Source organism: Triticum dicoccoides, chromosome 3A (assembly GCF_002162155.2).
Source record: "Triticum dicoccoides isolate Atlit2015 ecotype Zavitan chromosome 3A, WEW_v2.0, whole genome shotgun sequence".
Classification (NCBI taxonomy): domain Eukaryota; kingdom Viridiplantae; phylum Streptophyta; class Magnoliopsida; order Poales; family Poaceae; genus Triticum; species Triticum dicoccoides.
In genome coordinates, this window is record NC_041384.1 from 225,881,608 (window position 1) to 225,895,446 (window position 13,839).

Sequence of the window (13,839 nt, forward strand, 5' to 3'; positions counted from 1 at the left end):
AACTCTTCGGAAGACCATGTTTCGGTCATCTTGTTCTCAAACACCCTGAAGTGCGAGAATGTAAAGAGAGGGATCGAATCTTGCGGGTAAAGTGTACAAACCTCTACAGAGGGTTAAAACCTAATCGATTAGCCGTGTCCCTGGTTATAGACAAATTGAGCCTCTGGACTTGGATCTATCTCGGAACTCTCAACACCGGACTGATAACATAATTGTGGGCAACTTATGATGATTTGGGTATGAGACATCGGTTGGCGGAACCATGTCATGATAGAAAACTCCGTAGTACAGACTCCCTGATATTCCTTTGTTGTAGGGAGAATAGAACCAGCTTTTACGAAAAAACATCAGACACAGAGCCACAAAGCCATATTGCATATAGAATAGTTTTATCATCTGTTTTCTCATGTTGTGATCTTGCCGGTACATTCAATCTACTGACCTACATGGCTGCAATGTATCATGTTGCAGATATTTCTTCGACGAGTAAGAGTTACGATATAGGGTTACGGTCTACACTCAACTTGCCGATGGCGTTGATGGGACTCCACACCCGATTTTTTGTTTCTGCTGAGACTTATGAGGTATATATATCAATCTTACGTTATTTATACATGTGATTGCCCTTTGATATATACATTGACGTACTGTGTGTGCCAGCATACCGATCCAGGGATGGCACGGATACACAGAGGCTTGACCGTCTGAGGTCGGGTCACTACAATATCAATGAATTGGAGCTAGTTCTGTGTCACCCTAGGTTATGATTGTTACATGCTGAACCGCATCCGGCATAATTCTCTATCACCGATCCATTGCCTACGAGCTTTACATATATTGTTCTTCGCTTATTTACTTTCCCGTTGCTATTGCTATCATCACTACAAAATACCAAAAACATTACTTTTACTACTGTTACCTTTTGCTACCGTTATCACCACTATCATATTACTTTGCTACTAAACACTTCGTTGCAGATTTTAAGTTTCCAGGTGTGGTTGAATTGACAACTCAGCTGCTAATACTTGAGAATATTCTTTGGCTCCTGTCGGTGTCAAAACTGGCGGATCTCGGGTATGGGGCCCCGAACTGTGCGTCTAGGCCGGATGGTAACAGGAGACAAAGGACACGAAGTTTTACCCAGGTTCGGGCCCTCTTGATGGAGGTAAAACCCTATGTCCTGCTTGATTAATATTGATGATATGGGTAGTACAAGAGTAGATCTACCACGAGATCAGAGAGGCTAAACCCTAGAAGCTAGCCTATGGTATGATTGTATGTTGTGATTGTCGTCCTACGGACTAAAACCCTTCGGTTTATATAGACACCGGAGAGGGTTAGGCTTACACAAGGCCGGTTACAAAAGAGGAGATATCCATATACATATTGCCTAGCTTGCCTTCCACGCCAAGTAGAGTCCCATCCGGACACGAGACGAAGTCTTCAATCTTGTATCTTCATAGTCTAATAGTCCGGCCAATGGAGATAGTCCGTCTGTCTGGAGACCCCCTAATCAAGGACTCCTCAGTAGCCCCCGAACCAGGCTTCAATGATGACGAGTCCGGCGCGCAGTATTGTCTTCGGCATTGCAAGGCGGGTTCCTCTCCAAATTCTGTGTACCTGTCAAAATAATGTCTGGTTTCTTGTGAATGTTTGTACTCCTCGACTTCCTCGCCCAATAATGGACACCTTCCACGTGTCGAGCGGATGCGAAGAGCCAGGGTGTTTTCATATTTACCCCCCTAGCTGTGTGAATGAGCCGCCTATTTAAAAAGATGAGGATTCAAATCCAAATCACACCATCCCCCCTCGGCAAGCCTTCATCATAGCGCACCCGACAGAGATCCATTCCATCATGGCCGGTCGACGCAGCTCCTCCTCTCGCACCCCTAGTTCCAAGCCGGGAGATTGGGAGAGATGTTCCATCCCGCATAGCAAATTGGTGATGTTCCAGCCGGGCTTGCCACCTATAATGGCGGAGAGCAAGCGGAGAGCCATCCCAACCCCTCCAAGGGGGAGCGGGTATGCCTTGTCCCTTATTTGGTAAGAGGGCTCAGATTCCCAATTCATTCGTTTCTCCGGGGGCTTCTGGAGTTCTACGGCCTCCAGTTGCACAACCTTACGCGTGCCTCCCTGCTACATATCGCGAGATTCGTAGCCCTTTGCGAGTTGTTTTTGGGCCGTGAGGCTCATTTCGCTCTGTGGAAGAAGCTGTTCTGCCTTGTGCCCCGTTCTAAGAAGGGATCAATATATCAAGTGGGCGGAGCCGAAGTGTGGCGTATTGCCGGGACTGGATACCTGTCTGAAACCCCAAAGAAGACGTCCGAAGACTGGCCTTCAGAATGGTTTTATATAGAAGATGTCCCCCTCCTGGACCCTATTCGGATCGGCCTTCCGGAGTTCGACAACGCCCCTTTGAAGAAGCGCCGGAGCTGGCATCCATGGAGCTCCCTGGGGGAAGATGACAGGGACATTCTTTACATGATGAGCCGGATAAGTTTTTTCGCTCGATCCGGATTGACCATGATCGAGGTCATGGCCACATGCATCATGCGGGGGGTGCAGACGCTTTAGTATAGAGGCCACCCCATGTGGGATTTCAACGGGGAGGATGACGCCACCCGCCATGGCCGCAAAGGGCCGGGATCAGCTGTCGATCTAATAAAGATCTTATCCACTTTGTACAAGGGAGAAGAGGAGGAATTCCTTCATGTCAACCCGCAGGGCGGATTTTCTATGTACAATCCTCCGGGTTGGGTAAGCGGAGACTTTTTATTGCCCATCAATTTCGTATTCCCATAGTTAAGTATTTATTCTAGCGATTTTATCACAGGAGCTGCGCCAGGCAGTAAAGGAGATAAACAGCCCTCCTCCGCAACCCGAGGACCCCGGACGGTCCCTTGACCCGACCTCCCAGGAGGATCCGGACATATCTGTGGAGCTGATCGACGGGGTATTTTACCAATGGAGTAATGACAGCGCATTGGTGGCCATTACGGCGGATTACCCTGGGCTAGTTCCAGCCTCATAGGTGACTGAGACCGAAGTCCCAACACGTAAAAAGGAATCCGTCCTTGCGCTTTTTGATTGCCGTATAACAGCCGCGTTTTGCAGGGGAGGTCCTCGGGGCAGAAGGTCGAGCCTATGGCAACTAGCCAACAAGGGGCCGCAAGGCCAGGCAGGCTAAAAAGATCTGCAGTCTGGATTGAGGCACCGGCGCAGCGATACGACGCGTCGTCTTTATTGCAAGACATTATTTGCGAAGGCATATTAACACCCATGCCTTCTTTTCAGGAAAAAGAGAGCTCGACGGACTATACCCGGAGAGGCTACCAATCGCGCCTCCACCAGCCAGGCTCCAAGGCCGGATTCAGAGGCGGGAACGAATACAAGGCGTGCGCCCGGTGCTCCTCTGACAGAGGATGCAGATAAACTGTCCATCACCCATTCCGAGGTGGAAAGTGCCATGAACCACAGGCGTCGTCGGACTATTCTTCGTGACACTTGTTTCTCCCAAGAGGCATTGGATGCCTTCAACTCGGGAGACGCGCACCTCCGTGCCGCTCAAAATGGTCTAGCCAGAGCCACGGAGCAGTATGTAAAAGATATACAGGTGAGAAAATTTGATGATTATATATATCAGTAGCCCTTGAGACTTGAAATAGTTAGGATAACTGATTTAAGGATCATTTGTTATGCAGGTTCTTACAGAAAAGAATACTCAACTGTCCCAGGAGCTAGAAGAGTGCAAAGCCCAACTGCAGGCCGCACTAGCCACAGCGGGGGAACCCAAAAAGACCCCCCTCTGGTAACATATCCTTCGAATGATAAGTATCGTATTAGAGTGCGGCGTATATGCAGATCTGACGATAAAATTGCAGATGACGCTGGAGTAAATCCGGATAAGCAACAGCTCATACGCCAGCTGAAGGCCGGTGAGAGCATGCTGACGAGGGTGAGGCAGGAGAAGAATGATCTCCAAGATGCCAACACCAAGCTGGGCGTGGAACTAAAAGATGTTCGTGCCCAACTGTCGGACTCTGTTAAGGAGAATCGGCGGCTTCGACGCGGCATATTTAGTAAGTGCTTGAACGAACTTTGAAAAAAGAGTTTGGCGAGGAAGCTGGCTGACAGAGTTATGTTTGTAGGTATGCTAACAGGTCGTCCTGCCGAAGAGATGCCTGGTTCGACGGGTGATTTTCTTCCCAAGCTCTTGCAGTTGCACGAACGAGTTCGGCAGGTGATGCAAGGCGTCGCCCAGGCCTTGTGGCCGTCCGTCTCCATACCCGAAGGCCTTGGAGAGCTTGCAGAAAGGCTGAAGGGAGCACGGCGGCGCTTTCGATTATGGAAGATATCGGCCTGCCGTCAGGGTGCCAGGGAAGCCTCGGCAATGGTGAAGACACGGTACACGAAGGCTGACCCGAACCACATGGCCGAAGTCGGACCTGTGGGGCCTGATGGCAAGGAGATCCTTGTCAGTTTAGTGTACGGCCAAGTAGAATTGGCCGCAAAGTATTCCCAATAGGACTGTAGACTAGACAACCTATTGGATGGCATTGAAGAGGAATTCAACCAGTCAAATTGACTATGTAATTTTAAAGTGACATGTATGATGCCTTCTAGCCGGATTGTAGATCGTTTGTCGTGGTGGACCTTTTCGCTTCAACCTCGGGACCCGACAGTCCGAAGTGTATCCGAATACCCTCTCAGTTATGTAAGAACCAGGGCATGCGTGGAGACCAGACGTAGGGGTAATTAGTGCTTTATGAGACAAGTGCCCAACTAGTTATGTTATATTACATGGGTAGTAAGAAACATCTTCTAGAATGAATAGTTCCATTAAGGGTTCCTTTCCCTGGGTAGGCATGCCCTAAAGTGCATGTCCGGACTGCGACAAGAAGCACAGAAAAAACATCTGGGGGCAGGTATGGATAATAAATAAAGGTCATCTTTTGTTCACCGACCGAATATTCTCTTAAGAACGCTAGCTTTTGGCTTCACCCAGTCTGAGGTACATGTCCGGCTGACCCGGTGGTAACAATCGTAGAGGTGCTCCCCTTATGCCTTAGCCGAATTAACGGGAACATAGGGCATAAATACAAGAGCCAGGCAACCCAACTTGGCCAAAACTTAAGTCATATCGATGCATATAATGGTGAAAAAAGGTACATGCGGAAGTATAACGCATGTGTTGGGCGTGATGCCCAGGTAAATAATTTAAGCTTCTGTGAAAGAAGCCCCCAGGTGTAGAGAGTGCGGCTAGCACATCTGTAATGTACAAGTGAGGCACTTGGTGACCCTTGAAGGCCTAGAAAAATAAAAGAAAGAAAGGGAAACAAGACAGATGATGCATATGCGGAAAATGGACAAAGGGAGGGGACTAACATAAAGTCCGGTGCTAGGCGTAGAATCTTCGGAGCCTGGCTGCGTTCCATGGGTTCGGTTCGAGTCGACTAGTCGATGCATCATGCAGTCGGTATGCTCCGCCGGTCAGAACCTGGTCGACGATGAAGGGACCTTCCCATTTGGGCTCTAGCTTGTTCTTTTTCTTATCCGACAGCCGTAGAACTAGTTCGCCAATGTTATAAGTTTTGGCCCGTACTTCTCTGCTTTGGTATCTGCGAGCCTGTTGCTGGTAAAATGCGGAGCGGGCTTTGGCTACGTCGCGCTCTTCCTTCAAGGTGTCCAGACTGTCCTGCCGATCGAGCTCGGCTTCTCTTTCTTCGTACATGAGCACTCGAGGTGAGTCATGAATTATGTCACAGGGCAGGACTGCCTCTGCGCCGTACACCATAAAAAACGGTGTGTATCTGGTACTACGATTCGGCGTGGTCCGCAACCCCTAGAGTACGGAGTCGAGCTCCTCAACCCAGTGCATGTCAGACTCTGTTAAGGAGCGCACTAATCTGGGTTTAATGCCGCTCATTATAAGACCATTTGCTAGTTTGACTTGACCGTTGGTTTGCGGGTGATAGACTGAAGTATAATCGAGCTTGATGCCCATTTTGCTGCACCAGAGTTTTACCTCGTCGGCCGTGAAGTTCCTGCTGTTATCAGTGATGATGCTGTGGGGGATGCCGTAACGGTGTACAACCCCGGATATGCAATCTATCACCGATCCGGATTCGGATGTTTTAACCGGTTTGGCCTCTATCCATTTGGTGAATTTATCCACCATGACCAGTAAGTATTTTTTCTTGTGGGTTCCCCCTTTAAGGGGTCCAACCATGTCAAGCCCCCAGACCGCGAAGGGCCATGTAATGGGGATTGTTCGGAGGGCGGTGGGTGGCATGTGGCTTTGATTTGCAAAGAGCTGGCAACCGGTGCAACGTTGGACCAGGTCCTATGCGTCTGCCCGGGCCGTTGGCCAATAGAATCCTGTGCGGAAGGCCTTGCTTACAAGAGCCCGGGCTGCGGCGTGATGACCGCCGAGTCCGGCATGAATTTCTGCCAAAAGGTTCCGCCCTTCCTCTTCGGAGATGCACTGCTGAAGCACTCCGGTAGCACTTTTTTTGTACAATTCTCCCTCGTGGACCCTGTAGGCCTTGGATCGCCGCACTATGCAGCGTGCCTCATTTTGGTCCTCCGGGAAGTTCCTGTCTAGTTAAGTAGGCCAGGAATGGTTCTGTCCACGGGGCAATAATGGCCATTATTTCATGGGCTGATTGTGTTATTTTGGTGGCGGAGCCTCCGATTGTGTCAGAGAGTTCGGTTTCGGGTATTTTTGCCGGGTCCGGACTGTTGTTACCGGTGTCCCCTTCCCATGCTACGGATGGCTTGAAGAGCCGTTCCAGAAATATGTTGGTAGGTACTGCATCGCGTTTTGCGCCGATGCGGGTGAGGATATCCGCCGCCTGATTGTTTTCCCAAGCCACATGGTGAAATTCGAGCCCCTCGAACCGAGCTGACATTTTTAGGACGGCATTGCGATAAGCTGCCATTTTCGGATCCTTGGCGTCGAAGTCTCCATTTATTTGGGATATCGCGAGGTTCGAATCCCCGCGCACCTCTAGGCGTTGAATGCCCATGGATACTGCCATCCGGAGACCATGTAGAAGGGCCTCATATTCGGCTGCGTTGTTGGAGTCCGTATACATTATCTGTAATACGTATTGAACGGTATCTCCTGTTGGGTACGCCAAAACGACGCCAGCCCCCAGACCAGCCAACATTTTGGAGCCGTCGAAGTGCATGATCCAGTTTGAATATGTGTCGTACTCTTTAGGGAGTTCGGCTTCCGTCCATTCAGCGATGAAGTCAGCCAAAACTTGCGACTTAATAGCTCGCCGTGTCTTGTAAGTTATGTCGAACGGGAGGAGCTCAATGGCCCATTTGGCAATCCGGCCCGTCGCGTCGCGGTTGTTTATAATATCGTTAAGTGGTACTTCCGAGGCTACCACTATCGAACACTCTTCAAAGTAGTGTCGCAGCTTCCGAGATGCCATAAATACTGCGTACGCTATCTTTTGATAATGCGGGTACCGTGATTTGCACGGAGTAAGGACAGTGGACACATAGTAAACCGGCTTTTGAAGGGGGAATTTGTGTCCGTGCACTTCTCGCTCGACAACGAGCACTGCGCTTACTACTTGATGAGTTGCCGCAATGTATAATAGCATTGGTTCGCCAATGTTTGGCGCAGCCAGGACTGGGTTTGTTGCCAATATAGCTTATATTTCGTTGAGTCCGGCCGCGGCGGCGTCCGTCCACTCGAAGTGTTCGGTGCGCCGGAGGAGGCGATAAAGGGGTAATGCCTTTTCTCCCAAGCGGGAGATAAAGCGGCTTAGAGGCGCCATGCATCTAGTCTATTTTTATATTTGTTTGAGGTCTGTTGGGGTAGCCAACTGTGACAATGCTCGGATTTTGGCCGGATTAGCTTCGATGCCTCTACAGGAGACGATGAATCCTAGGAGCTTTCCGGCTCGTACACCGAAAATGCATTTTTCCGGATTGAGCTTGATGTCATATGTTCGGAGGTTGTCAAATGTGACCCTCAAGTCGTCTACTAGAGTTTTGACATGCTTGGTTTTAATGACCACGTCATCCATGTATGCCTCCACTGTTTTGCCGATCTGGTTTGGCAGACATGTCTGAATCATGCGCTGATATGTTGCGCCGACGTTTTTTTAGCCCGAAGGGCATTGTGTTGAGGCAGAATGGGCCATATGGTGTGATGAATGCCGTTGCGGCTTGGTCTGGCTCTGCCATTTTGATTTGAGGGTAGCCGGAGTATGCGTCGAGGAAACACAGTGAATCGTGTCCTGCGGTAGCATTGATGATTTGATCGATGCGGGGGAGGGGGGAGGGATCCTTTGGGCAGGCCTTGTTAAGGTCCTTAAAATCGACGCACAAGCGCCAGGATTTGTCCTTCTTTGGTACCATCACCAGGTTTTCTAGCCAGTCCGGATGTTTTATGTCTCTGATGAATCCGGCCTCCAATAGCTTGGCTAGTTCCTCTCCCATGGCTTGTCTCTTAGGCTCGGAGAAACGTCGAAGAGCCTGCTTGACTGGCTTGAATCCTTTTAGGATATTTAGGCTGTGCTCTGCCAGCCTACGTGGGATTCCTGGCATGTCTGAAGGGCGCCAGGCAAAAATGTCCCAGTTCTCGCGTAGGAACTCTCGCAGTGCGGCATCGACATCAGGGTTTAATTGTGCCCCGATGAAAGCTATTTTGTAGGGTACGTTGGATGGACTTGGATTTTGACTATTTCGTCCGCCGGTTTAAAGGAGGTGGACTTGGATCTTTTATCGAGTATCACATCATTCCTGTTCACCGTGGAGCGCAGCGCAGTTAGTTCCTCGGCCGCTAGGGCTTGATAGTGCCTCGAGGGCCAGTGCAACTGTCTTATTTTCGGCGCGGAGTGCTATGTCCGGATCACTAGCAAGAGTGATGATTCCGTTGGGCCCGGGAATTTTGAGCTTCATGTACCCGTAATGGCGTATGGCTTGGAAGATTGTAAACGCCTCCCGCCCTAATAGAGCGTGGTATCCGCTGCTGAACGGGGCCACTTGGAATGTAATTTCTTAGGACCTGTAATTATCCGGCGTGCTGAATACCACGTCTAGTGTGATTTTTCCAGCACAGCGTGCTTCCTGACTGAGGATGATTCCTCTAAAGGTTGTGCTGCTTTGCTCAATGTGGCTCCAGTCTATTTCCATCTTTTGAAGAGTTTCCTCGTAGATGAGGTTTAATCCGCTGCCGCCGTCCATGAGTACCTTGGTGAGTCGAAAGCCATCCACGATTGGACTGAGGACCAGTGCGGCTGGTGCTCGGGCTGTTCAAAATTTGGGTTCGTCACTGGCATTGAAGGTAATAGCCGTGTCACTCCAAGGATTTATTTCTGCTATGTGGCAGATTTCCGCCATGCTGCGGAGTGCTAGCTTGCATCTATTATTTGATGCGAAGGTCTCGAAGACCGTTAACACCGTATTGTTGTACGCGGGGTGGTGCTCTGTGGTTTTTGGGAGGAGTAGATCCTCACCACTTTTGGCCACCTGCCGGAGTATCCAACATGCTCTAAGGCTGTGCGTTGGTATTGCGTCCGCTGTACTATGAATTTTGCAGGGTCCGTTGAGCCATCCCTCCAGTACGGTTCCTTGCCCCGTTGAGGGCTTTTGCTTTTTGGGAGTTAACCCAGGTGTATTGTGATAATGCACCCTTTTATTTCGGACTAGGTTTGTATTCAGGGCCGGATTATCCCAAAATTTTATTTCGGTTTTCCAGGCGCATTCCATCGCACAGTACTTTCGTACTATGGACACCAAGTCGGCAAATCGTGTAATTTCGCGGTGACTTATGGCATTGAGGATTCCCTTGTCCGTGCAATTATTACAAAAGAATGAAATTGCGTCTTCCTCGTGGCAGTCCTTTATCCTGTTCATGACTAGGAGGAATCTGGCCCAGTAATGGTGTACTGTTTCTTCGGGCTCTTGCCTAATTTGGGATAGATCGCGTATGTTTGGGTGGGTGGGTGGAATTGAATCCGAATCCTCACCCGATCTGAGACTCGGGGGCCAAGGAGTTTCCGAACTCGGAAGTTTGGATTCTTGGATGTTTTCTGATAAATCTAGCCCGCTGCCTGATTCTAGGTTCAGGCCTTGAGTGACGTCCTCCCCTCTGCGGGTATCCGGCTTGGAGGGATCGGGAATCCGGACATATCTAGTCCTTAGGATAGATGAAGGGTTGCCGCATTGTTCCTCCACCACTATAACATGATGGGTGACCTGGGAAGAGTTAATCTCTCTCAGATCGGGTTTAGGCCCAATTTGATCATAGTCTGTAGCGACTCCCAGGGCGGCGATGCGATCCAAGAGCTCATTCAGGGAAGAGAGCTCCATTGGATCTAACTACTCGGCGAGTTCTGAGTTGACATGAAGATTGCTTTTGATGACCCGAGAAGTCATCGTTGGCGCAGCGGCCGAACAGGCGGTCGTAAGAAAACCACCTAGCCGGAGAGTTTGGCCGATAGCCAAAGCTCCCTCAGTGATAGTGCCGTCTTTAAAGACTAGATGAGACATCCTTCCTAGTGGCGACGGCACAACGGAACTCTCAATGAAAGCACCAATGTCGGTGTCAAAACCGGCAGATCTCGGGTAGGGGGTCCCGAACTGTGCGTCTAGGCCGGATGGTAACAGGAGACAGGGGACACGAAGTTTTACCCAGGTTTGGGCCCTCTTGATGGAGGTAAAACCCTACGTCCTTCTTGATTAATATTGATGATATGGGTAGTACAAGAGTAGATCTACCACGAGATCAGAGAGGCTAAGCCCTAGAACCTAGCCTATGGTATGATTGTATGTTGTGATTGTCGTCCTACTGACTAAAACCCTTCGGTTTATATAGACACCGGAGAGGGTTAGGGTTACACAAGGTCGGTTACAAAAGAGGAGATATCCATATACGTATTGCCTAGCTTGCCTTCCACGCCAAGTAGAGTCCCATCCGGACACGAGACGAAGTCTTCAATCTTGTATCTTCATAGTCTAACAGTTCATCCAATGGAGATAGTCTGGCTGTTCGGATACCCCCTAATCCAGGACTCGCTCAGCTCCCCTTGTGTCGAATCAATAAATTTGGGTTAAATACTCTACCCTCGAAAACTGTTGCGATCCCCTATACTTGTGGGTTATCAGTATCATGTAGAGATGTCTAAAATTAGCCGTGTCAACTTGCAGATAGGGTTACACAATTAAAAAGTACAAGATGTATGTGGCAATTTCATGGAACATCGCAAAAAAAAGAGGCAGCGGTGAGCCTATACAGTGTGCTATGGTACGTCACTCTTCCATTGCAATCATCGTGACATGTTATTTGTATGCCAGTTCTATTAGCCAAGTTTCTTAGGGACAGTTATTATGAGTTATCCTAAGAAAATAAGCTCCATGTAATAAGCCAACCAGTTCTTTTCATTGCATTTTCAGCTTATCTTTGCTATGATCAGTGGAAAGTCTAGATTAATTATATTTTTTTAATTTTGCTGCCCATATGGAAATTAATTTGACTTGCAAACATCACAATTTGAACCCAGTGCAGTAATTAATATGATAGGAAAACAGACCATCACTATTTTCTCAAAATGCAAATACAAAGATACCATCTACTTGGCACAATCTACTTTGGTCAATGTTTTCCATAGAGATCCCATTGCCTAATTTAAACAAAGAACGCATGACCCACATTTAAATGAAGAACAATTATTTATTGAAATTCGATGGTCCAAGTGGCTGGTTATTATCGTATAGCAGTAGCACCTGAAAACATCATATAGCAGTAGCAGCTCATAGCAACTCATCATACAACAGCAGCAGTCTGCAATTCATCATATACCAGCAGCAGCTCATAGCAATTCATCATATAGCAGCAACAGGAGCAGCTCATAGCAATTCATCATATAGCAGCAACAGGAGCAGCTCATAGCAATTCATCATATAGCAGCAGCAGGAGTAGCTTGTAGCAACTCATCATATAGCAACAGCAGCAGCAGCTCATAGCAGTTCATCATATAGCAGCAGCAGCTCATAGAAACTCATCATACAGCAGCAGCAGCTCATAGCAATTCATCATATAGCAGCAACAGGAGCAGCTCATAGCAATGTATCATATAGCAGCTGCAGAAGCAGCTCATAGCAATTCATCATATAGTGGATCAGAATGAAAATTTGGCAAAAATCAGAGGAGATCCTCACCTTGTTGGATGAGCTCATCCTTCAACAGCACCTCAAGGCCATGGACTGGGAGGAGGGGAGGGGGAATAAGGTGCCTTCTGCCGCAGTGTGGCATCAGCCGTAGTTGTGCAGCGCCCACCGGAGTAGTGCATTGGACGAACCACAGTGGAGCAGCTGCTGGAGACCATGAGAATGAGGGGCGGTGCCAGAGGGAGGAGCAACCAGGGATATTTGCCCCTACCCGCCGGCCATGTAGCCTAGCTGGACATAGCATCATCGAGGACCAGGCCAGATGGGACCAGTGGCGACGGCTCGGTGGAGGAACCCTAGTGCTGCAGGCAGGGGATCGAGGTAGAGGGAAAGGGGAGAGGAGATGCAAGCGGGCAGGGCAATGAATGCTTGCATGTTTGTTTTTACTTGAGGGTCAGGTGTGACACAGGCGTCAGCAGTTGCATTTTGAGTGTAATACAGGCAGACAACAGAGTCATTTCACTATTCCCCTTCCCTTCAATTTTTAGTGAGGTTTTACCCGAAACACCCCCTCCAAAGCGAAATTAGTTAAGCCCGAGCCCATAACTCAAAAATGACTTCTTTACATCTTTTATGGCTTATTTTGACAATATGCCCTGAAAAGGCGGAATCAAACTAGCCCTTAACCCGCAATTTGTGCAATGATGAATCACTCGTGCCTGCTATCTGTACATTTAGGCATCATCATACATGGCATAACCTAATACATGTGCATTCCATTGTAGAATCTGGAATATGCAATGTTTATGTTAGTTCATATGTTGCACATGATGTTTAAATGCCCCTTAAATCTGGTCAGTCAAGTGATGGTCTTTAAGCCTCCTTCTTTGCTTCTTTTCTTGATATGTAAGATTTGCTCGCACATCTGTTCAATTGCTTGTTTGCATCAGCCAGCCATACTAGGACTGTTTGCTTTGATTACTTGTTGTTCTTGACCTAACACTCTAGTAGAGCTTGTCAATGATTTAAACACTAAGGGCTGCTGTAGTTGGGCCTTGTCTAACTCATAGGTGACATAAAGGTTTGGCTATACACTATAGTAGGCTCTCCAAGAGTACTTGGAGATCCAGTTCGAAGGTATGCCTAGTTTTTACATAGTGCAGACATAGTAAATGCTCATTTCATTGTGTGCAAGTGCAAGAGATGCGGCATGTTTCATTACGTGGTGTTGTTTTGTTATAATCTCATCCTTTTGTGTTCACAGACTGGAAAGTATGCATATTTATCTTCCAAGGAGACGAGTAACTAGTTTGTCTCACCTTGCAGAGGGGGTGCAATGAAGATAAGATTGAGGATTTCCAAGTACAAGATGTTAGGAAGGAGCCTTGCAAGAGAAGTAGGAGCTGCACTGAGCCTCTTCAACCTACTAAGGTAAGTCATTGTATGCAACTCAATAGTTCAATTCCTTTTTTGTTTCAGGCATAGTTAATTTTCTCTTTTCAATTGCTTTATTTGTCCTCAGTTAATGAGATTCCCAAATAATCATGCCTGATGTTCGGTACTTGTATCACTATTAGTTGACATAATTAAAGGCCTTACCATTTAATTACTCCATCGAAGTGTGCCTGAAGCTTTGAAGTCTATTAACCAACTATTATTGCATGAGGCTCACAATCTAGTTTATACTACGCTAATGATTGCATA